The sequence below is a fragment of the Chiloscyllium punctatum genome, chromosome 18 (assembly GCF_047496795.1).
Source record: "Chiloscyllium punctatum isolate Juve2018m chromosome 18, sChiPun1.3, whole genome shotgun sequence".
Taxonomy (NCBI): Eukaryota; Metazoa; Chordata; class Chondrichthyes; order Orectolobiformes; family Hemiscylliidae; genus Chiloscyllium; species Chiloscyllium punctatum.
Window position 1 is genome coordinate 78,602,212 of NC_092756.1, and position 23,354 is coordinate 78,625,565.

General features: G+C 42.6%; 1 protein-coding gene across 1 annotated transcript in view; it reads left to right on the forward strand.

The window, feature by feature from the left end:
* LOC140489216 (ankyrin repeat and fibronectin type-III domain-containing protein 1-like) overlaps window positions 1-23,354 on the forward strand; it is a 164,433-nt gene that overhangs the window by 17,733 nt on the left and 123,346 nt on the right. The gene's annotated exons all lie outside the window — the stretch shown is intronic.

The following is a 23,354-nucleotide window of genomic DNA, read 5'->3' on the forward strand; positions in this document are numbered from 1 at the left end:
AAATGTGTTGAAACAACACAGTTTTACAGACTAGGAAAACAAAAAGGGAAGTTCTTACAGGCCAGAGCACTGTTGCCAAAATGGCAGGCACCAAGAGGGCATGGCTGAATCAAGAAACATCAATGATCACAAAAGCAATTTTAGTTGAATTCGCAAATGTGGAGAGTCCCAAAGTGACAAAGGTCAGAACAGAAGCCGAAATTAACTTGGTTTAATGGAAAAAGCAAGTTAGGAGATTTTAAGGCTGCTGGAAAACCTGAATATCCTTCATTAAAAGCATGTTAAAGGCAAGAAGCATTTATTTAATCCACAGAGAGCAAGAATCATCCAAGAAAAGACCATTAAAGAAATACAGATAATTATTAGAGCCACAGACAGCAGGAATCATTCTACAGAAATTATGAATGATGCCAGATTCACCTCTAAGAGCCATGAATAGTGGAAGTTATTTAGTTAAACCATGAATAAAGTGGGACAGCAGATTCTGGAAGAGGGTCAGGTATTGTTGGGTTTGTCAAAAACCTGGAGGACCAATCTTAGGAACATGGGACTGGGATATCAAAGCAATTACAGAAACATGGCTCAGGGATGGGCAGGACTGGCAGCTTAATATTCCAGGATACAAATGCTACAGAAAGGATAGAAAGGGAGGCAAGAGAGGAGAGGGAGTGGCGTTTTTGATAAGGGATAGCATTACATCTATACTGAGGGAGGATATTCCCGGAAATACATCCAGGGAAATTATTTGGGTGGAACTGAGAAATAAGAAAGGGATGATCACCTTATTGGGATTGTATTATAGACGACCTAATAGTCAGAGGGAAATTCAGAAACAAACTTGTAAGGAGATCTCAGCTATCCGTAAGAATAATAGGGTGGTTATGGTAGGGGATTTTAACTTTCCAAACATAGCCTGGGACTGCCATAATGTTAAGGGTTTAGATGGAGAGGAATTTGTCAAGTGTGTACAAGAAACGTTTCTGATTCAGTATGTGGATGTACCAACTAGAGAAGGTGCAAAACTTGACCTACTCTTGGGAAATAAGGCAGGGCAGGTGTCAGTGGGGGAGCACTTTGGGGCCAGCGACCATAATTCCATTAGATTTAAAATAATCATTGAAAAGGATAGACCAGATCTAAAAGTTGAAGTTCTAAATTAGAGAAAGGCCAATTTTGACGGTATTAGGCAAGAATTTTCGAAAGCTGACTGGGGGCAGATGTTCGCAGGCAAAGGGACGGCTAGAAAATGATAAGCCTTCAGAAATGAGATAACGAGAATCCAGAGAAAGTATATTCCTGTTAAGGTGAAAGGAAAGGCTGGTAGGTATATGGAATACTAGATGACTAAAGAAATTAAGGGTTTGGTTAAGAAAAGGAAGCATATGTAAGGTAGAGACAGGATAGATCGAGTGAATCCTTAGAAGAGTATAAAGGCAGTAGGAGTATACTTAAGAGGGAAATCAGGAGGGCAAAAAAGGGACATGAGATAGCTTTGGCAAATAGAATTGAGAATCCAAAAGGGTTTTTACAAATACATTAAGAACCAAAGGGTAACTGGGGAGAGAACAGGGCCCCTCAAAGATCAGCAAGGCGGCCTTTGTGTGGAGCCGCAGAAAATAGGGGAGATACTAAACGAGTATTTTGCATCAGTATTTACTGTGGAAAAGGATGTGGAAGATATAGAATGTAGGGAAATAGATGGTGACACCTTGTAAAATGTCCAGATTACAGAGGAGGAAGTGCTGGATGTCTTGAAATGCATAAAGGTGGATAAATCCCCAGGACCTGATCAGGTGTACCCTAGAACTCTGTGGGAAGCTAGAGAAGTGATTGCTGGGCCTCTTGCTGAGATATTTGTATCAACGATAGTCACAGGTGAGGTGCCAGAAGACTGAAGGTTGGCTAACTTGGTGACACTGTTTAAGAATGATGGTAAGGACAAGCCAGGGAACTATAGACCCGTGAGCCTCACAATGGTGGTGGGCAATTTGTTGGAGGGAATCCTGAGGGACAGGATATACATGTATTTGGAAAGGCAAGGCCTGATTAGGGATAGTCAATATGGCTTTGTGCGTGGGAAATCATGTCTCACAAACTTGATTGAGTTTTTTGAAGAAGTAACAAAGAGGATTGATGAGGGCAGAGCAGTGGATGTGATCTATATGGACTTCAATAAGGTGTTTGACAAGGTTCCCCATGGGAGACTCATTAGCAAGGTTAGATCTCATGGAATACAGGGAGAACTAGCCATTTGGATACAGAACTGGCTCAAATGTAGAAGACAGAGGGTGATGGTGGAGGGTTGTTTTTCAGACTGGAGGCCTGTGACCAGTGGAGTTCCACAAGGATCGATGCTGGATTCACTACTTTTTGTCATTTACATAAATGATTTGGATGTGAGCATAAGAGGTACAGTTAGTAAGTTTGCAGAATTGGAGGTGTAGTGGACAACGAAGAAGGTTACCTCAGATTACAACAGGCCCAGATGGGCCAGTGGGCTGAGAAGTGGCAGATGGAGTTTAATTCAGATAAATGCAAGGTGCTACATTTTGGGAAATCAAATCTTAGCAGGACTTATACACTTAATGGTAAGGTCCTAGGGAGTGTTGCTGAACAAAGAGACCTTGGAGTACAGGTTCATAACTCCTTGAAAGTGGAGTCGCAGGTAGATAGGATAGTGAAGAAGGTGTTTGGTGTGCTTTCTTTTATTGGTCAGAGTATTGAGTACAGGAGTTGGGAGGTCATGTTGCAGCTGTACAGGATATTGGTTAGGCCATTTTTGGAATATTGTGTGCAATTCTGGTCTCCTTCCTATCGGAACGATGTTGTAAAACTTGAAAGGGTTCAGAAAAGATTTACAAGTATGATGTCAGGGTTAGAGGATTTGAGGTATAGAGAGAGGCAGAACAGGCTGGGGCTGTTTTCCCTGGAGCGTCGGAGGTTGAGGGGTGACCTTATAGAGGTTTACAAAATCATGAGGGACATGGACAGGATAAATAGAGAAAATCTTTTCCCTGAGGTGGGGGAGTCCAGAACTAGAAGGCATAGGTTTAGGGTGAGAGGGGATAGATGTAAAAGAGTCCTACGGGGCAACTTTTTCACACAGAGGGTGGTACATGTTTGGAATGAGCTGCCAGAGGAAGTGGTGGAGGCTGGTACAATTACAACATTTAAAAAGCATTTGGATGGATATATGAATAGGAAGAGTTTGGAGGGATATGGCCCGGGTACTAGCAGGTGGGACTAGATTGGGTTGGGATATTTGGTCGGCATGGATGGGTTGGACCAAAGGGTCTGTTTCCATGCTGTACATCTCTGTGACTCTATGACCCAGAAAATCACTTCTGAATCTGAAAGGTTCTGTTTTTTGGAATGATTTCCCTAACCACCAGGTAAGTCATTCAAAGCTCTGCTGGGCAGGACATTTTATTCATGTGAATGACACTGGCTTCATGAAGCAACTGTTCTACTCAGAATTCAGGTGTAGCAGGAAATTTCCTGGTTGACAGTTTTATAGATATGCTTGAAATTCCCCCTGCTGACTCATGGAAGACCCTGGTTTCAGACCAAAGAAAAGTGGAAGGCCTAGTTAGGAAGACAGCACCCACACTGAGAAACTTTGGGAATGCGTAGGGGTGAAATCGACAAATCAGAGAACACACATAATTCATCTTTCAAACCCTTCATGCCCACAAAGTACGCAGATCACATATTGGACTTAGTAGCCATCTGTGATTCATCAAACAAGAGGTCCTTGATTCCAAGAGATTGCCTCAGAGAAAAAGAAATGCCAAGGCATAAGGAAAAGTGAGCAGCTATGGTCATACCCCCGTTCTTACACAACAGCGCTGTCAAGAAGTAATCTAATAAACAGATATTTGAATTATAATTCGGACTATAGTTAAACATGCATTTTAAATATTTAAAGTAATCTCCTTTATGTCTGATTTTGGCCACAAATGCTAGCTGACCCTTTCCAGGCCACGTATTCATTAAACAATTGTTCAGTCTACTAATTGCCATCAGATCCATGAAATGACTGTGATATTCATGCTTGGGGCTAGAAAGTTGTTGTAGCAGGTGTGAAATACTGATTAATACAGGACACTATATGTCTTTTTGACCTACCATACCTGCCTTGGTTTCATAAGATCTACCCAGTTCTGTCACATTTTATTTATTTCCCCATACCCCTGAAAATTTTTCCCTTCTGCCTCCCCTCCCTTTCACAGTCTAGAGTGAGGTGGGAGAATCACAGTCAGTGGTCTAGGGATATTCTGGGTGAATTCAGGTTACAGTCATCTAAAAGTATGACCACAGGTGAATCCTTCCATCCAAATTTCCTGCCAGCTCACTGGCAAGGGAAACATTTCTGGGCCATTGCAATCATGTGTTTTCTTGTTCTGAGTGGACTCTGAGTGCCTAATCTCATGATAACAGGCAGTTCTACAAGACAGAGAGAAGCCATCTAATATATCAGCCAGTTGTCCATTTGTGGGCTGAGAGAGTCAGTGTTTTGCCTATTTATGGAGGGCTTGTCAGCCAAACACAATCCTGCCTTCACCTAAAATTTAGCAGACCAGAAGAAGAGATCTGACCTGCAAAGTTATTATGTGCCCTGTACCAGAAGCAATCACTGGACTTAGTTAGAATTAATTACTTCAGCAAAAATCAAGAATCCCATGTGGACTCTTCCTGCTCTCTGACTCTGCACAACATTGAACAAATCAATTTATTCAATTAGCTAAAGGATTATTTAATGAAAAAGAAACATGTTGATGTTTGCTTTGCACTCATCGGGACAGGTGCAAGAATACCAAATTGCAAAGGAAACAGCAATTTATACTGCATTAGAAACAACTTTTGAGGAGTAGTCTCTTGGGACATGACTGACTCTTGCTCATGGCAAGAACCTGTATGTAGAGTTTTTTAGAAGGGAAGACTGTAACACTGCAGCTACACCCATCTAGCATTTCAGTCATTACATTCCAGACTCCAAACTTTTGCTGTGTGAATTGTTTTTCTTCCTAGCTTTATTGCTTCTTTTGCTACCTACCATAAATTTTGTGTCCTCTTGTTCTTCACCTATCCACAAATAGGAACAGATTTTACCTATTCACTTTATCCAGTTTCCTCATGACTGTATATTCTTTGTTAGTGTTTGTATAGTTATTTGTTCAAGACTAAAGATGTGAAGTGGATAAACCTTCTGTTACTAATAGTATAATTAACACTTTTTTTAGAGACAATTTATTTTCAAAGCAGGTTACTGAATTTCTTTTCCCTCACCATTAAAACTTTTGTCGTTATTATTTTGGCTAATTAGTTCTGTACACATCCATATTGCTGAATGCGTGTGGAATTAGTGTGGGGGGTGGATGGAGCCTGGATTTGGTATGGAGAGGGAATGGGGCCTGGAGGTGGCATGGAGGGCATGAAGAGGTCACAGAGGCCAAAGAAAGGCTACAGGAGGCATGTAACTAACTTTTCAAAAAAGATTCTCAAATCCATATAACGGTTCATGACTCTTTTGATGGATCTTGAACCATGAACTGTGAAGAATCTGGCCCAACTTTACAAAAGTTGTGAAAGGGCTTTGAAGTGTCTATACCTGTCTTGGAGCTGACCAGTTCAGGAGATCAAGGTATGGGCTCACAACCAACACCTTTATTCTGCACCATGGAAAATTGCCATGAATGAAAGTGGGAGTCATGGAATTGGGTCCATAAGACATGAGCAGAAATAGGCCATTCAGCCATCGAGTCTGTATCACATGCAATGAGAATTGCTGATCTATAAACCTCAACTCTACTTTCCTGCCTTTTCCCTATAACCCTTGATTCCCGTACAGATTAAAAATCTATCTCAGCCTTGAATGTACTGAATAACCAAGCTTCAACAGCCCTCTGTGGTAAATTCCACCAATTCATGACCTTCAGAAGCTATTCCTTCTCATCTGTCTTAAATGTGTGACCCATTATTCTGAGCTTATGCCCTCTGGTTCTAGACCCTCCCACTAGGGAAACAATCTTGCCACATTGACCACCTGATTCCTTGAAAGCCTGACCCTAAATCTTTGAAATGGGACTCAAACCATTAATTTTCTGACTAGGCAATGCAAGTGCTACCCACTGAGCCAGGCTTTGCTATCATCATGTAACTAACCTCTGCTTAGATTTTAACTAACAAGAAACTTACTATGGACTGTCCTTTTCACCATAGGCTGATTCACCAAAATGTCATGAGTTGTTCTGCTCCCATGTGACAGGGGAATTCTCTCTGATATCTTGCTTTGAATTCTTACTTTATAACAAAACTGAAAACATCACTCAAAGTGCTGGTAAATTGATTTAGGTCACAGCCTCCATCTCCTGGCAACGAGGGAGAATTCTGTCATCAAAAAACCACAGCTACTGCTATTTGAGGCGTGAAATACCGCGACCCTTTGCAACAATAAACGGTGTTTAACAACAAGCTAAAAGGAAGCAAAGGTGGGGGTTTGTGCTCAAATCACTTCCTCTTAAGGAATCGTATACAACCATGTACAAGGTTCTTTTGAATCATGAAAGAAAAACCTTTGCATTTGCACAGGAGTTCCTTCATCCACTGAAACAAAAACTTTTTTGTTGTGATAAATTGAAAGGTTAGAGTCTGAATGTAGGAGACAGCTACTTACTTTACCAGACGCACCCAGACAAGTGTGTTATTATATTACAATAGTACATGATGCTGCCTCATTACTGAATCAACAATAAAGAAAAACTTGCAATTATATGGCAGACCTTTCACAACATCCCACAGAGCTTCATAGCCAAAGAAGTACCTCTGAAGTAGAGTCACCAGTGTAATGTAAGAAAAGTAACAACCCTTTTGCAACCATTGATTTCCCTCATACAGAAAAGTGATCATGACCAAAAATCTATTTTAGTGATGTCAGTTGAAGAATAAATAATTGGCCAGGACCAAAGGGAGGGGTCGCTAAAATAACTCCAGAGGCCAGTATCCCATCAGCAATTCAATTTACATGTCCTTGACACTGATCAAGTTTCCTCAGAGCTATGTCTGAGTGAACAGAACCTCTGACACTCCTGTTTAGATCAGTTAGCCTTAATAAAGGAACCTATTCTGTGATGTCCATCTGGCTGACCTCATTACAATTACTGATTCCCCCACCCTCCTCTCTGGAAGAGGAGGGCATGGGCTGGTTCATATTTTTATAGCTCTTCTTGGGGCATTTTAGCTCTGGTCAGGTTCCTGCATCTCTGCTTTGGACACAGGTGGTATGTAATGCACAGTAGTTTGCCTCTTAAGCCTAGAGCATTTCAGAAGTATTATTGACAGAGGGGGAGAGCCCACGGGTTATGGAACAGTCGGAAAGGCAGTCGAGGAGTCAGACATGTTTTGTTCCCACACCATTTGCGAGTTTGCATCTTTCATATAGTTCGCATTCAGGACCATAACACCTACCCAAACTTTATATATCACTAGATCTGACCTTGTGTCAACAATATTTCTTACTCATGCAGAGCCATTTCCTTGGTTGCTATACCAAATTTGGTCTCCTGAATAAACTGTCTCTCTCACTTATCAGGGTGTTGTGGCCAACATTGCCATTTCTGATGCCATCTCAGCCTCTTCCCCTGGGTCTGAGAAGATAAGATTTAACCAGGAGTCTTCTCCCCATTCACAACTCTGCTGGAGCTAACCCTGGAGTTGCGTGAGGGGTGGTCTTATAATAAAATAAGAACTGGGATAGTTTGGTATCTTGTGAAACTGAAGGAAGTTTCTTTAAGACTGCCTTCAAGGTTTGGACTGCTCTTTCTAGCTGACCATTGGGTGATGGGTGGTATGGAGCTGTCCTTGTATGATGAATGCAATTTGATGTTAGGAAATGTTCAAATTCCCTGCTAGTAAATGATAGTCCGCTATGTCTGACTAACACTTCTGGGAGTCCATGTACTGAAAAAGATGTGTGTGGTTTTGTGTACACCCACTCAAAGTGCTGGACGTACATAGAATTCAATCATCATCCCCATGTTTGATGAATGAACTTTATATACGTCCACCCACTTTGAGTTGGTATACACAATGACTAAGAACATTGAACCCATGAAAGAACCTGTGTAGTCAACGTATAACCGAGCTTACCCGACCATTCCCATGAATGGGAGAGAGCTGTTGGCGGTAATTTTTGTCCTTGTTAGCACTCTGGGCACTGTGCCGCCAACATAATCATGTTGGCATCCAATCCTGGCCCCCAAACATAACTTCTCACCAATATCTTCATTTTGAAAACCCTTGGATGACCCTGGTGGAGTTCAGCTAGTATCTGGCAGTGACCTTTAGAGTCAAAGAGTCATAGAGATGTACAGCACAGAAACGGACTCTTTGGTCCAACTCGTCCATGCCAATCAGATATCCCAACCCAATCTAATCCCACCTGGCAGCACTCGGCCTAGGACCAATCACTCTTGCTCCCTAATTAATATGCATTCTCTGCAGTGACCTGGTCTCGTTGATTCCAGAGAGGTTTCAGTTCTAGTTGCGATGTACCCTTTGCTTCACCCATCACCACCAGCAGTTTTAGTTTTGCCACAGTAGGATCATTTTGTGTCAGCAGTTGGATATTGTCAGCAGAAGTGTCTGGAAAGTTGAAAACCAGATCAGACTCTTCCAGGAGAGGCACCACCGTTGCTGTATCTGTCAGTGGGAAGTCGATCATGGCATCCATATTTGCCACTTGACCTCCCAGATGGTGTTCCAACTTGTGATTGTAAGCATTAAGCATAAGGCCCACAGCTGAATTTAACCAGAAGCTATGGGCAGCATGACCTGGTTTCTTTAAGTAGCCCTAGCAGGGATGTGTGGTCTGCTACTATTACAAATTTAAGTCCATAAAAGTATTAGAGTCATAGAGATGTACAGCACGGAAACAGACCCTTTGGTCTAACTTGTCCATGCCGAGCAGATATCCCAACTCAATATAATCCCACCTGCCAGCACCTGGCCCATATCCCTCCAAACCCTTTCTATTAATATACCCATCCAGATGACTTTTAAATGTTGCAATTGTACCAGCCTCCACCACTTCCTCTGGCAGTTCATTCCATACACGCACCACCCTCTGTGTGAAAAAGTTGCCTTTTAGGTCTTTTTTATATCTTTCCCCTCTCACCCTAAATCTATGTCCTCTAGTATTGGTGGAACATTCTCGCATCAACAATGACCATTAAACCTTCCTTCTCTAGCTGGGCATATTTGCATTTAATATCAGCCAAAGTCTAGGAAGCACAAGTTATCGGGCTTTCCGCTCTGAGCCAGTGATGAGCCAACACTACCTGATACCGTACTGTGGCCTTAGCTTCTTTGATACAGACAACGAGAAACTGCAGATGCTGGAATCCAAATTAGACAAACGGGAGGTTCCCAAAAACCCACCACTGAGCACTGCTGCATATTCACATACCCTGAACCTCAAACTCTCAAGGCCGAACGGTCTGTCTTCAGTAAAGGGCTCACGTTCATGCCCCTCTGCCCCACCTCAACAAGTTCCATATCTGCCATGACATTGAGGTCAATTACCACCACCTCCGCCCCCTATGTCTTCTTCGATACAGACTCCCAACCACCCTCTGAGGAACCCTAATTGAAAAATGTTAAGCCAATCAAGGTGAATCTCTGACAATTCTGCCCTATTAGGCTTGGGCCCAAGCTTTTTACTATAATTAGTGGTAATTGCACCAACTGCTTCTCATAGGAGACAGGAACGGTTCCCCACTATACGTTCTCAATCTGGCAGAGATCTTGGCCAAACTTACAGGTTGGAGCCCAGAGCAAAGCTTGTTAAAGGCTGGTTCTGCAATTACTGATACAACTGCACCAGTATCAACTTGCATTAAAATCAGGTGACCATTTAACCAGACATTTATTTTGATTGGTTTAGATTTGGATATTGCTAAGCAATTTAACTGTTTCAAACCACATGCAGATGGACTTTCCAGAGTATGCATTTTCCTGGATACTCACTCATTTCAGGCCCCCCCGGACTCCTTTGCTGTCTCTATTCCATACACTGGCAGCAACCAGCTTGCTGGCTCAAATCCTGAAGAACATTTAAGCCATTTGGCAGAAGCTTGGCTTTGTTTTGGGATTTTGTTGTTGGCTGAGCTAGGGTCCCTCAGCTCAGGCTTTGTGATTGTGGTGCTCCCCAAGCTCCCTTGGGCAGGTGAGGGTATTCACTTCCATTGGGATGTTGATGTAGCTTACATGCTCTACTTGCTGCATTTTCTAATACAAAGCCAGTTGTAGTGTCTGGTTGATGTCCATTTGGGCTTCAGGTAGTAGGTGCTTTTGTATAGTTACATCAATAATCCTACTTGCCAAACAGTGTCTCAGCATCTTATTCAGGGTTAATCCAAATCACATGCCTCTGCCGGTCATCTTAACCTCATCAAAACTCCCAATATGATTTTCCCTAGTTCTCAAACTGCCGGTTGAAACCAAGAGCATCTTAGAATTAAAGGATGTTCAGAATCATAATATCCCTTAATTAAAACTGTGAACTCTTGAACGATTTTAGTATCTGATGCCCCAGAGAAAGTTAGGCTTCTAATAACTTAAAATGCTGTGGGTCTGCAAGCAGTCAGAATAATTATTTGTTGCTTTTCATCTACCCCAATGTCATTTACCCGCAAAAAAAACACTTTCTCTCCACATATTGGACGCATGAGTCATGTTTCCCAAATTTTAGCATGATGCCAGAAATACTTACCGAACTCAAAGACGACTGCAAGCGAATTTTCATCAGAAGCATACTGTTTCCTGCCACTGAAATACCTCGACAGAGGCCAGTATTCCATCACCAAGTCACCTTTTATTTATATTTGCACAGTACGTGGACTCTGACGAGCCAGCTCAGACCCAGTCCCTCAAGTGAGGAGATTTTTTTTTAATTTTATTAAACAATTCACAGTTTACAAAACAGTTAACATTAACAGCTTTATACAGAGGAACAGCAAAGCCAGGCCCCAAGCCCTAGCGTTCAACCCGTTTTCAGGGAAATGAGGACAAATCTCAAATCCCAGGAGATCTGTTTATATCTGTCAGCCAGGACTCTCTGATTGGCCCATGTTAACAGCACCAATCAGGGAACTCATACTCAGTGAGATCCACGTGGCCAACCTCATTCCAATCACTATTTCCCCAGAGTGAAAATTCAGGGTTATGACAGTTGTTGAGTGAAAATGGGCCGGGGGGAGTGGAATTTTGATTATTAATGCAATAGAAGCTATGTAACTAGTGCAATTAGACCTGAATTATTCATGTAATAAAACATTGAGTATTTATGAAATAAGATTTGATTGATGCAATAAGCACCACTGTTACTATTATCTAGATCATTAATGTAATAGAGTCATAGAGTTGTACAGCATGGAAACAGACCCTTCGATCCAACCCGTCCATGCCGACCAGTTATCCCAACCCAATCTAGTCCTACCTGCCATATCCCTCCAAACCCTTCCTATTCATATACCCATCCAAATGCCTTTTAAATGTTGCAATTGTACCAGCCTCTACCACTTCCTCTGGCAGCTCATTCCATACATATACCACCTTCTGTGTGAAAAAGTTGCCCCGTAGGTCTCTTTTATATCTTTCCCCTCTCACCCTAAACCTATGCCGTCTAGTTCTGGACTTCCCCACCCTAGGGAAAAGACTTTGTCTATTTATCCTGTCCATGCCCCTCATGACTTTGTAAACCTCCATAAGGTTACCCCTCAACCTCCGACGCTCCAGGGAAAACTGCCCTAGCTTGTTCAGCCTCTCCCTATAGCTCAAATCCTCCAACCCTGGCAACATAGTATCCTGAATTTTAAATTAATACGGTATTAAGTGTGGGTATAAGATAAATCTGATGATGAATGAAATAGGATGCTGAACATTATGGTACTGATTACTGAAAAAGTATATTTACTGCAAAAAAATATCTTTTTTTTAGCAGAATTTTTTGCAGCAACAATTGAGTCACAAAGTGTGGTCCATTAGGCCACACCAACCAATAGAAAAATACATGCGAATTTCAAGGAGCCTTGCTGCTGTCAAAAATCACTCAAAACTCCAAGACAACCATTGCTGCCTCAGAACTTGCTACCCCAAAATTTCATGGCAGCAGTGGGTAGTGAGGATGGTGGAGATTAACGTCAAGATTAGAGTGGTGCTAGAGAGGCACATCAGGTCAGGCATCCGAGGAGCAGGAAAACTGAAGTTTCGGGCAAAGCCTTTCATGAGGAATTCAGTCCTTGCTGATGAAGGGCTTTTGCCCAAAACGTCGACTTTCCTGCTCCTCGGATGCTGCCTGACCTGTTGTGCCTTTCCAGCACCGCTCTAATCTTGACCCTAAAATCTCATCTCTGGTTCACAACTCATAATTTGAGAAACCCTAACATGCCTATTTATTAAGTATAAATTGGATTTTGAAAGAAAACAAAGCCACTTCAAGGGAAGCACATCAGGAAAGGATCGTCTGGAATTAGGGAAGAATTTATTTCAAGAAGTATCTACCTTCTTGTTACCTGTTCTTTGAAGGAGAAAATGGTAGTTTGGGAGAGATAAAGAATTAAATATGATGTGAGTATCAGACCAACAAATGGGAGCTGAAGATAGAGCATGGAGCATTGGAGGATAAGGGGTGATGTTAAAGAGGTTTATAAAAACATGAGGGGCACGGATGGGGTATTTTCTCAGGGGTGGGGGGCTCCAGAACCAGAGGACATAGATTTAAGGTGAGAGGGGAAAGATTTAAAAGGGCTCCAAGGGGCACCTTTTTCACACAGAGGGTGGTGCGTGTATGGAATAGCTGCCAGAGGAAGTGGTGAATGCTGGTACAAAGACACTTTTATCTGGATGGTATATAAATAGGAAAGGATTAGAGGGATATGTGCCAGGTGCTGGCAAATTAGCTGAGTGCAAATTAAGTGCTGGGACTAGATTCATTTGGATATCTGGTTGGAATGGATGCGTTGGACCAAAGAACATAGAACAATACAGCACAGTACAGGCCTTTCGGCCCTTGATGCTGAGCCGACCGTAGAACCAATCTGAAGCCCATTTATCCTACACCATTCCATTTTCATCCATATGTTTATCCAATGACCATTTAAATGCTCTTGGCGAGCATTTAAGTTGGCGAGTCTATTACTGTTGCAAGCAGGCTGTTCCATGTCCCTACTACTCTCCGAGTAAAGAAACTACCTCTGACATCTGTCTTGTATCTGTCACCCTCAATTTAAAGTAATGTCCCCTTGTGCTAGCCATCATTATCCAAGAAAAAACGCTCTCACTGTCCATCCTATCTAATCCTCTGATCATTTTATATGTTTCAATTAAGTCACCTCTCAACCTTTTTCTCTCGAACAAAAACAGTCTCAAGTCCCTCAGCCTTTCTTTAATGATCTTCCCTCCATACCAGGCAACATCCCAGTAAATCTCCCCTGAACCCTTTCCAAAGCTTCCACATCCTTCCTATAATGTAGTGACCAGAATTGTACTCAATACTCCCCAAGTGCAGCCGCACCAGAGTTTTACACAACTGCAGCACGACCTCGTGGCTCCGAAACTCGATCCCTCTACCAATAAAAGCTGTGTGCCTTCTTAACAACCCTATCAAACTCGGTGGCAACTTTCAGGGATCAATGTACGTGGACACCGAGGTCTCTCTGTTCATCTACACCAGCATGAATCTTACCGTTAGCCCAGTACTCTTTATTCCTGTTACTCCTTCCAAAGTGAATCACCTCACACTTTACTGAATTAAACTCCATTTGCCACCTCTCAGCCCTGCTCTGCAGCTTATCTATCTCCCTCTGTAACCAGAACATCCTTCAGCACTATCCACATCTCCACCGACTTTAGTGCCATGCATAAATTTGCTAACCCCCTTCTACATCCTCATCCAGGTCATTTATACAAATGACAAAGAGCAGTGGCCCCAAAACAGATCCTTGCGGTACGCAACTAATAACTGAACTCCAGGATGAACATTTCCTCCACCCTCTGTCTTCTTTTAGCTAGCCATTTTCTGATCCAAACATATAAATCACCCTCAATCCTATGTGTCTGTATTTTGTGCAATAGCCTGCAATAACCTTATAGAACACCTTACTGAAATCCAAATACATAAGATCAACTGCTTTACCCTCATCCACCTGTTTGGGTACCTTCTTAAAGAACTCAATAAGGTTTTTGAGGCACGACCTATACTTCACAAAACTGTGTTGAGTATCCCTAATCAACTTATTCCTCTCGAGACAATTATAAATCCTATTTCTTATAACCCGTTCCAACACTTTACCCACAACCGAAGTAAGGCTCACTGGTCTATAATTACCAAAGTTGTCTCTACTCCCCTTCTTGAACAAGGGGACAACATTTGCTATGCTCCAGTCTTCTGACACTGACAACTTAAAGATCAAAGCCAAAGGCTCTGCAATCTCCTCCCTGGCTTCCCAGAGAATCCTAGGATAAATCCCATCCAGCCCAGGGAACTTATCTATTTTCACACTTTCCAGAATTGCTAACACCTCCTCCTTGTGAACCTCAATCCCATCTAGTCTAGTAGCCTGTATTTGAGTATTCTCCTCGACAACATTGTCTTTTTCTAGTGTGAATACTGATGAAACATATTCATTTAGCGCTTCCCCTATCTCCTCAGACTCCATGCACAACTTCCCACTGCTATCCTTGATTGGCCCTAATCTTTCTGTAGTCATTCTTTTATTCCTGATACACCTTTAGAAACCTTTAGGGTTTTTCTTGATCCTATCTGCCAACGACTTCTCATGTCCCCTTCTGGCTCTTCTTAGCTCTCTCTTTAGGTCCTTCTTGGCTTACATGTCAAGCACCCTAACTGAGCCTTCATGTCTCATCCTAACATAAGCCTTCTTCCTGACAAGAAATTCATCTTCTTTAGTAAGCAACAGCTCTCATGCTTGACCTGTTAAGTGCGGACAAGAATATTTTCTGATTCGGTATGTGGATGTACCTACGAGAGAACGTGCAAAACTTAACCGACAGTTGGGAAATAAGGCATGGCAGGTAACTGAGATATCAGGGGGGAACACCTTGGGGCCAGCAACCATAATTTTATTCGTTTTAGAATAGTGATGGAAAAGGATGGACCATATCTAAAAGTTGAAGTTCTAAATTGAAGGTAGGCTAATTTTGACGGTATTAGGCAAGGACTTTCAAAAGCTGATTGGGAGCAGGTAAAGGGATGGCTGGAAAATGGGAAGCCTTCAGAAGTGAGATAATGAGAGTCCAATGACAGTATATTCCTGTTAAGGTGAAAGGAAAGGCTGGTAGTTGTAGGGAATGCTGGATGACTAAAGAAATTGAGGGTTGGGTTAAGAAAAAGCAGGAAGCATGTGTCAGGTATAGACAGGATAGATCGAGTGAATCCTTAAAAGAGGAAGAAGACAGTAGGAGTATACTTAAGAGGGAAATCAGGAGGGCAAAAAGGGAACATAGATAGCTTTGGCAAATAGAGTTTAGGAGAATCCAAAGGGTGTTTACAAATACGATAAGGACAAAAGGGTAACCAGGGAGAGATCAGGGCCCCTCAAAGATCAACAAGGCGGCCTTTGTCTGGAGCCGCAGAAAATGGGGGAGAGACTAAACGAGTATTTTGCATCAGTGTTTACTGTGAAAAAGGATATGGAAGATATAAAATGTAGAGAAATAGATGGTGACATCTTGAATAATGTCCATATTACAGAGAAGGAAGTGCTGGATGTCTTGAAACACATAAAAGTGGATAAATTCCCAGGACCTGATCAGGTGTACCCTAAGACTCTGCGGGAAGCTAGGGAAATGAATGCTGGGCCTCTTGCTGAGATATTTGTATCATCAATAGTCACAGGTGAGGTGCCGGAAGATTGGAGGTTGGCTACTGTGGTGCCACTGTTTAAGAAGGGTGGTAAGGTCAAGCCAGAGAACTTGATACTCTGGCTCCCCATGATACGTCAACCTGTTACTAATTAAAATTCTGCCTGTTTTCTCTTTAAACTTATTTAGTGTCCTGGCATCCTACACACTCTCCACAAATGGGCCATCCTTTGAGAGAAGTAATTCCTCCTCATCTCTGTATTAATCTGCCACTCCTTAGACTAGAACTGATTAGGGATGGTCAACATGACTGTGCATGGGAAATCATGTCTCACAAACTTGATTGAGTATTTTGAAGAAGTAACAAAGAGGATTGATGAGGGCAGAGCAGCAGACGTGATTTATAGGGACTGCAGTAAGGCATTCAACAAGATTCCCCATGGGAGACTGGTGAGCAAGGTTAGATCTCATGGAATACAGGGAGAACTAGCCATTTGGATACAGATCTGGCTCAAAGGTAGAAGACAGAGGGTGATGGTGGAGAGTTGTTTTTCAGACTGGAGGCCTGTGACCAGTGGAGTGCCACAAGGATCGGGGCTGGGACCACTACATTTCGCCATTTATATAAATGATTTGGATGTGAACATAAGTGATATAGTTAGTAAGTTTGTTGAGCACAATGAAGAAGGTTACCTCAGATTACAACAGGATCTTGATCAGATGGGCCACTGGGCTGAGGAGTGGCGGATGGAGTTTAATTTAGATAACTGTGAGGTGCTGCATTTTGGGAAAGCAAATCTCAGCAGGACTTATACACTTCATGGTAAGGTCCGAGAGAGTGTTGCTGAACAAAGAGACCTAGGAGTGCAGGTTCATAGCTCATTGAAAGTAGAGTCGCAGATAGATAGGATAGTGAAGAAGGCGGTTGGAATGCTTTCCTTTATTGGCCCAACCATTGAGTATAGGAGTTGGGAGGTCATCTTGCGGCTCTACAAGACGTGGTTAGGCCACTGTTGGAATATTGTGTGCAATTCTGGTCTCCTTCCTATCGGAAAGATGTTGTGAAACTTGAAAGGGTTCAGGAAAGATTTACAAGGATGTTGCCAAGGTTGGAGGATTTGAGGTATAGGGATAGACTGAATAGGCCAGAGCTGTTTTCCCTGGAGTGTCGGAGGGTGAGTGGAGACCTTACAGAAGTTTATAAAATCATGAGGGGCATGTACAGGATGAATAGACCAGGTCTTTTCCCTCAGTTGGGGGAATCCAGTATTAGAGGGCATAGGTTTAGGGTGAAAGGGGAAAGATATAAAAGAGACCTAAGAGGCAACTTCTTCACGCAGAGAGTAGTAATGTATGGAATGAGCTGCCAGAGGAAGTGGTGGAGGCTAGTACAATTGCAACATTTAAAAGGCATCTGGATAGGTATATAATTAGGAATGTTTTGGAGGAATATGGGGCGGATGCTGGCATGTTGGACTAGATTGGGTTGGGATATCTGGTCGGTATGGATGAGTTGGACCGAAGGGTCTGTTTCCATGCTGTACATCTCTATGAGTCTATGACCAGTTCCTCCCTGCCTGACAGGTACACACAAGGGCACATGGGCGCTGTTCCTTTAATAAGCTCCACCTTTCAGTTGTGACCATTCCCTGCAGTTTCCTTCCGCATCCGATGCATCCTAAATCTTGCCTAATCACATTATAATTGCTTCTTCCCCAGTAATAACTCTTGCCCTGCAGTCTCTACTTATCCATTTCCATCACTAAAGTAAATATAATCGAATAGTGTCACTATCACCAAAGTGTTCACCTACCTCCAAATCTAACACAGTATCAAATCCAATGTGGCTTCGCCCTATGTTGGCTTATCTACTGTGTCAGGAAACCCTCCTGCACACATTGGACAAAAACTGATCCATCTAAAGTACTCCAACTATAGTATTTCCAGTCAATATTTGGAAAGTTAATACCTCCCTTAACAGCTACCCTGTTACTCTTGCTCCTGTCCAGAATTACCTTTGCTATCCTTTCTTCTACTTCTCTGGAAATATTCGTAGGCCTATCGAAAATTCCCAGCAGGGTGACCTCTCCTTTCCTGTTTCTAACCTCAACCCATACTACCTCAGTAGTCGATTCCTCAAACATCAAATATCTAACAATGGCACCCCCTTTTTTTTAAACCATCTTCCCTGTTCTTGTTGAAACATCTAAATCCCAGAACCTATAACAACCATTCCTGTCCCTGCTCTATCCATGTCTCCGAAATGGCCACAACATCGCAGTCCCAGGTACCACCCATATTGCAAGTTCACCCTCCTTATTCCGAATGCTCCTGGCATTGATGTAGACACACTTTAAACCACCTTCCTGCTTGCTGGTGAATTCTTGCAACCTTGAAACCTCATTTCTGACCTCAGTAGTCTGAACCTTCTGGACACTGGAACTACAATTTAGGTTCCCATTCCCCTGCTGAATTAGTTTAAACCCTCCAAAAGAGCATTAGCAAATTCTACCCCACCCCCTCCACCTCTTATATTGGTACCCCTTTGATTCAGCTGAGGACCATCTGTTTTGCAGAGGTCCCACCTACCCAGAACAAGTCCCAATTATCCAGGTATCTGAATCCCGCCCTCCTCCACCGTTCCTGTAGTCACGTGTTCAACTCCTCTCTCTCCCTATACTTCGCCTCACTGGCACGTGGCACAGACAACAAACCAGAGAGAACAACTCTGTTTGTTCTAGCACTAAGCTTCCACCCTAGCTTCCTGAATTTCTGCCTTAAATCCCCATCCCTTTTCTTACCTATGTTGTTAGTACCTATGTGGACCATGACTTGGGGCTGCTCCCCCTCAAGGATTCCGAAAACATGATCTGGGATATCATGAACCCTGGCACCTGAGAGGCAACACATCAACCGTGAGTATCTCATGCCTACACAACCTCCTATCTGTCCCCTTAGCTATGGAGTCCCCAATGACTAATGCTCTGCTCTTCTCCCCCCTTCCCTTCTGAGCAAAAGAGACAGATTCTGTTTCAGAAACCTGTACCCCATGGCTTATCCCGGTAAGTCTTCCCCCCAGCAGCTGTATCCAAAATGGTATACTTGTAATTGAGGGGCATGGTCACAGGGGATCCCTGCACTGCCTGCCAGTTCCCTTTCCGTCCCCTGACTGTAACCCATCTGCCTTTTTCTTGCACCTGAGGTGTGACTACCTCAGTGTAATTCCTCTCAATAACCCCCTCCCTCTCCTGAGTGATCCAAAGTTCATCCCAGCTCCAGTTCCCTCACGTGGTTTTTGAGGAGCTGGAGTTGGATGCACTTCCTGCAGATGAAGTCAGCAGAGACACTAGTGGTGACCCTTACCTCCCACATTCTGCAGGAGGAACATTCAACCACCCTAACCGCCATTCCTCCTATTCTAAGTTCCCAAGGAGACTAGAAAAATAAAGATTTTTTAAAAATTAGTTACCTTACCAATCTGGGACACAGAGCCTTTTTTTTTTGGTTAGAGGAGGAGCATGGATGGGAGACACTTCCTGAGTAGTGTTTTGGGTAAAGTAACCACCCAAATACATTACCTTACTTACCCAGCCATTCCATGTCCACTCCTGTTCAGTGTGCGCCCTGCCTATTCACAAGGTAGGTATTTAAATCAGTGATACATCTTCCCGTCAGCTCCTGGTTGACACTCCCACTGTTCCTGCTGCTGAAACAAAAATGGTTGGTGTCTTTCTGTGCTATACATCTCTATGACTATACATCTCTATCTCTGTGTTATTGAATATCTGTCTGGAATTGGAGTGAAGGCAAGTTAGAAAGAAACAATGTAATGTGATTTAGCTAGGGATAAACATTGGTGGCCAGGTGAGGGATGAGAGGGAGCCACTGATGGCCATATTTTCCTCAAACAACCGTATCAGATGAAACTTGCAGCGTTGATAGCTCCTCTCTTTGTGATATTGTGTCATCCTTCCACTAAAGCAAGTGAACAAAAGTGAAGTGATGAGAATGTGATTGAATATAGATAGCAAAAGGGAAAAGTGATTACACAAAACCCTGTGAGACCTCACTTGAAGTACTGTGAGCAGCTTGAGACCACCTTAGGGAGGGTATATTGGCGTTGGAGTATGTACAATGAAAGTTTACAGGAATGATGCCTGGACTTCAGGGGCCAGTCTGTGAGGAGAGATTATGCAAATTTGGTCTAATTTCTCTAGGATTTTTAGAAAATAAGGAGTGATCTCATTAGAGTCTTCAAGATATTAATAGAAAAGAAAGGGTAGATAAAGATAAACCATCTCCACTGGTTGGGGATTCTAGAACTAGGGGACATAGTCTAGAATTTAGGGCCAGATCATTTAGGAACGATGTTAGGAATCACTTTATGCACACAAAGGATGGTAGATGTTTGGAACAATCTTCCACAAATAGCAGTGAATGCTGGATCAGTTGTTAATTTTAAGCAAAGACATCAAGGGATATGGACCAAAGGCAGGTATATGGAATTAGACCAAAGTCAACCATGATCTCATTGACTGGTGAAAGAGATCTAAATGGCCTACTCCTGTTCTTCTGTCCTATGTAATTCTGTGACTTTTGTGTGCAGTGACAGAATAGAGTAGTTAATGAGATATTAAACATCTTGCTTACAGCATGCACTTCCTGAACAAATCTTTTTCCTTTTTCGCTTTTTACCCAGCTCTATCATCAAGGAAGGTTATGTTGTGTAATTTTGTTTCATGATGGGCAATATAGAACAAAGCGTAACATTCTTAAAATAACGGTTTGACTATTTAGGACTGAAATGAGAAATTTCTTCATTCAAAATTAGTGAACTTTTTGAATTCTCCACTGCAGAGAACTGTGGAAACTCAGTCATTGAATACTTTACAAGTCAGATAATGACCGATTTTTTAATATTAATAGAGTTAAGGGATATGGAGATCGTGTGGAAAGATACAGCCAAGGAAGAAGATCTTATTGAATGATGGAGCATGTTTTGGGGTCAAGTGGTCAAACTCTTATTTCTTATGTTCATGTCCCCTGCTCTGAGATGTCAACATATCTTTTAATGTCTCCACTATACAGTTTAGAATTAAGATGAATGTGTACCATGGGCTTCATGAAAATTAGCATGTTGCAGGATGTGTGTTTAATACTATCAGTATTATTTGGTTTTGTAAATTCACCACTTTTTTTTTAGTGATTTATTTGGTTATGACAGTGAGACGTGTACTAGGAAAAGTCAGTTGTTGGTTTGCCTGTGTTTAGTTAATTTCAACCACTCTGCAGTATGATCATTACAGGTAGCTTTAAGATCCTAACTTTGAGAACTGAAAAGCCAACATAGATCCTATATCTGATTTTTACCCAGTAAAGATGGAAGATGTATAGAGTGGGAATTGGTGTCTCTTGATGCTCACTCTTCCAACTGACTTACCCCCTTCCTTGCGGAAGGATCAAATTATATTGGAAGTAGTTCACAGAAGCTTCATTAGAGTAATTCCAGAGGTAAAAGTTTTGTGTTATGAGAAGTGATTGTGCAGTTTAGGCCTATACTTGCTCAGGTTTAGAAGAATGAGAGATGATTTAATTAACTTATATAAGATGTTAAAGGAGATTGGCAAAGTAGACATAGACATAGTTAATCCTTGTGGGCAATCTAGAATGAGAGGTCATAGTTATAGAGTCATAGAGATTTACAGCACGGAAACAGACTCTTCAATCCAACTCATCCATGCCGACCAGATATCCTAACGTAATAATCTAGTCCCATTTGCTAGTACTTGGTCCGTACCCTTTAACCCTTCTTATTCGCAAACCCATCTAGATGGCTTTTAAATGCTATAATTGTACCAGCCTCCACCACTTCCTCTGACAACTCATGCCATACATGCATCACCCTCTACATGAAAAGGTTGCCCCTTAGGTCCCTTATATATCTTGCCCCTCTCACCCTAAACCTATGCCCTCTAGGTCTGGACTCCCCAACCCCAGGAAAAGATTTTGTCTATTTACCCTATCCATGCCCCTCATGGTTAGTATGAACCTGTGGGTGGCATGGTGGCTCAGTGGTTAGCACTGCTGCCTCACAGTGCCTGGGACCCAGGTTCAATTCCCGTCTCAGGCAACTGTCTGTGTGGAGTTTGCATATTCTCCCCGTGTCTGCGTGGGTTTCCTCCGGGTGCTCTGGTTTCCTCCCACAGTCCAAAGATGTGCAGGTTAGGTGAATTGGCCATGCTAAATTGCCCGTAGTGTTAGGTGCATTAGTCAGGGGTAAATGTGGGAGAGTGGGTCTGGTGGATTGCTCTTCGGAGGGTTGGTGTGGACTTGTTGTGCCGAAGGGCCTGTTTCCACACTAGGGAATCTAATCTCTATAAGGTCACCCCTCAGCCTCCAATGCTCCATGGAAAACAGCCCCAGCCTATTCAGCTTCTCCCTGTAGCTCAAACCATCCAACATCCTTGTAAATCTTTTCTGAATCCTTCAAAGTTTCACAACATCCTCCCAATAGGAAGGAGACCAGAATTGCACACAATATTCCAAAAGTGGCCTAACCAATGCCCTGTACAGCTGCAACATGACCTCCCAACTCCTGTACTCAATACTCTGACCAATAAAGGCAAGCATACCAAATGCCTCCTTCACTATCCTATCTACCTGCGACTCTACTTTCAAGGAGCTATGAACCTGCACCCCAAGATCTCTTTGTTCAGCAACACACCCCAAGACCTTACCATGAAGTGTATAAATCTTGCTAAGATTTGCTTTTCCAAAATGCAACATCTCACATTCATCTAAATTAAATTCCATCTGCCACTCCTCAGCCCATTGGCCCACCTGATCAACACCTTGTTGTACTCTGAGGTAACCTTCTTCACTATCTACTACACCGCCAATTTTGGTGTCATCTGCAAACTACAACTATACCTCCTATGTTCACATCAACTCATTTATATAAATGACAAAAAGCAGTGGACCCAGCACTGATCCTTGTGGCACACTGGTCACAGGCCTCCAGTCTGAAAAGCAACCCTCCATCACCACCCTCTGTCTTCTACCTTTGAAACAGTTCCGTATCCACATGGCTAGTTCTCCCTGTATTCCATGAAATCTAACCTTGCTAACTAGTCTCCCATGGGGAACCTTGTTGAACGCCTTACTGAAGTCCCTATAAATCACGTCTGGTGCTCTGCCCTCATCAATCCTCTTTGTTACTTCTTCAAAAAACTCAATCAAGTTTGTGAGACATGATTTCCCATGCACAAAGCCATGTTGACCGTCCCTAATCAGCTCTAGTCTAAGGAGTGGCAGATTTAATACAGAGATGAGAAGGAATTACTTCTCTCAAAGGATGGCCCATTTGTGGAGAGTGTGTAGGATGCCAGGACACTGAATAAGTTTAAAGAGAAAACAAGCAGAATTTTAATTAGTAACAGGTTGAAGTATCATGGAGAGCGAGCTGGAAAATA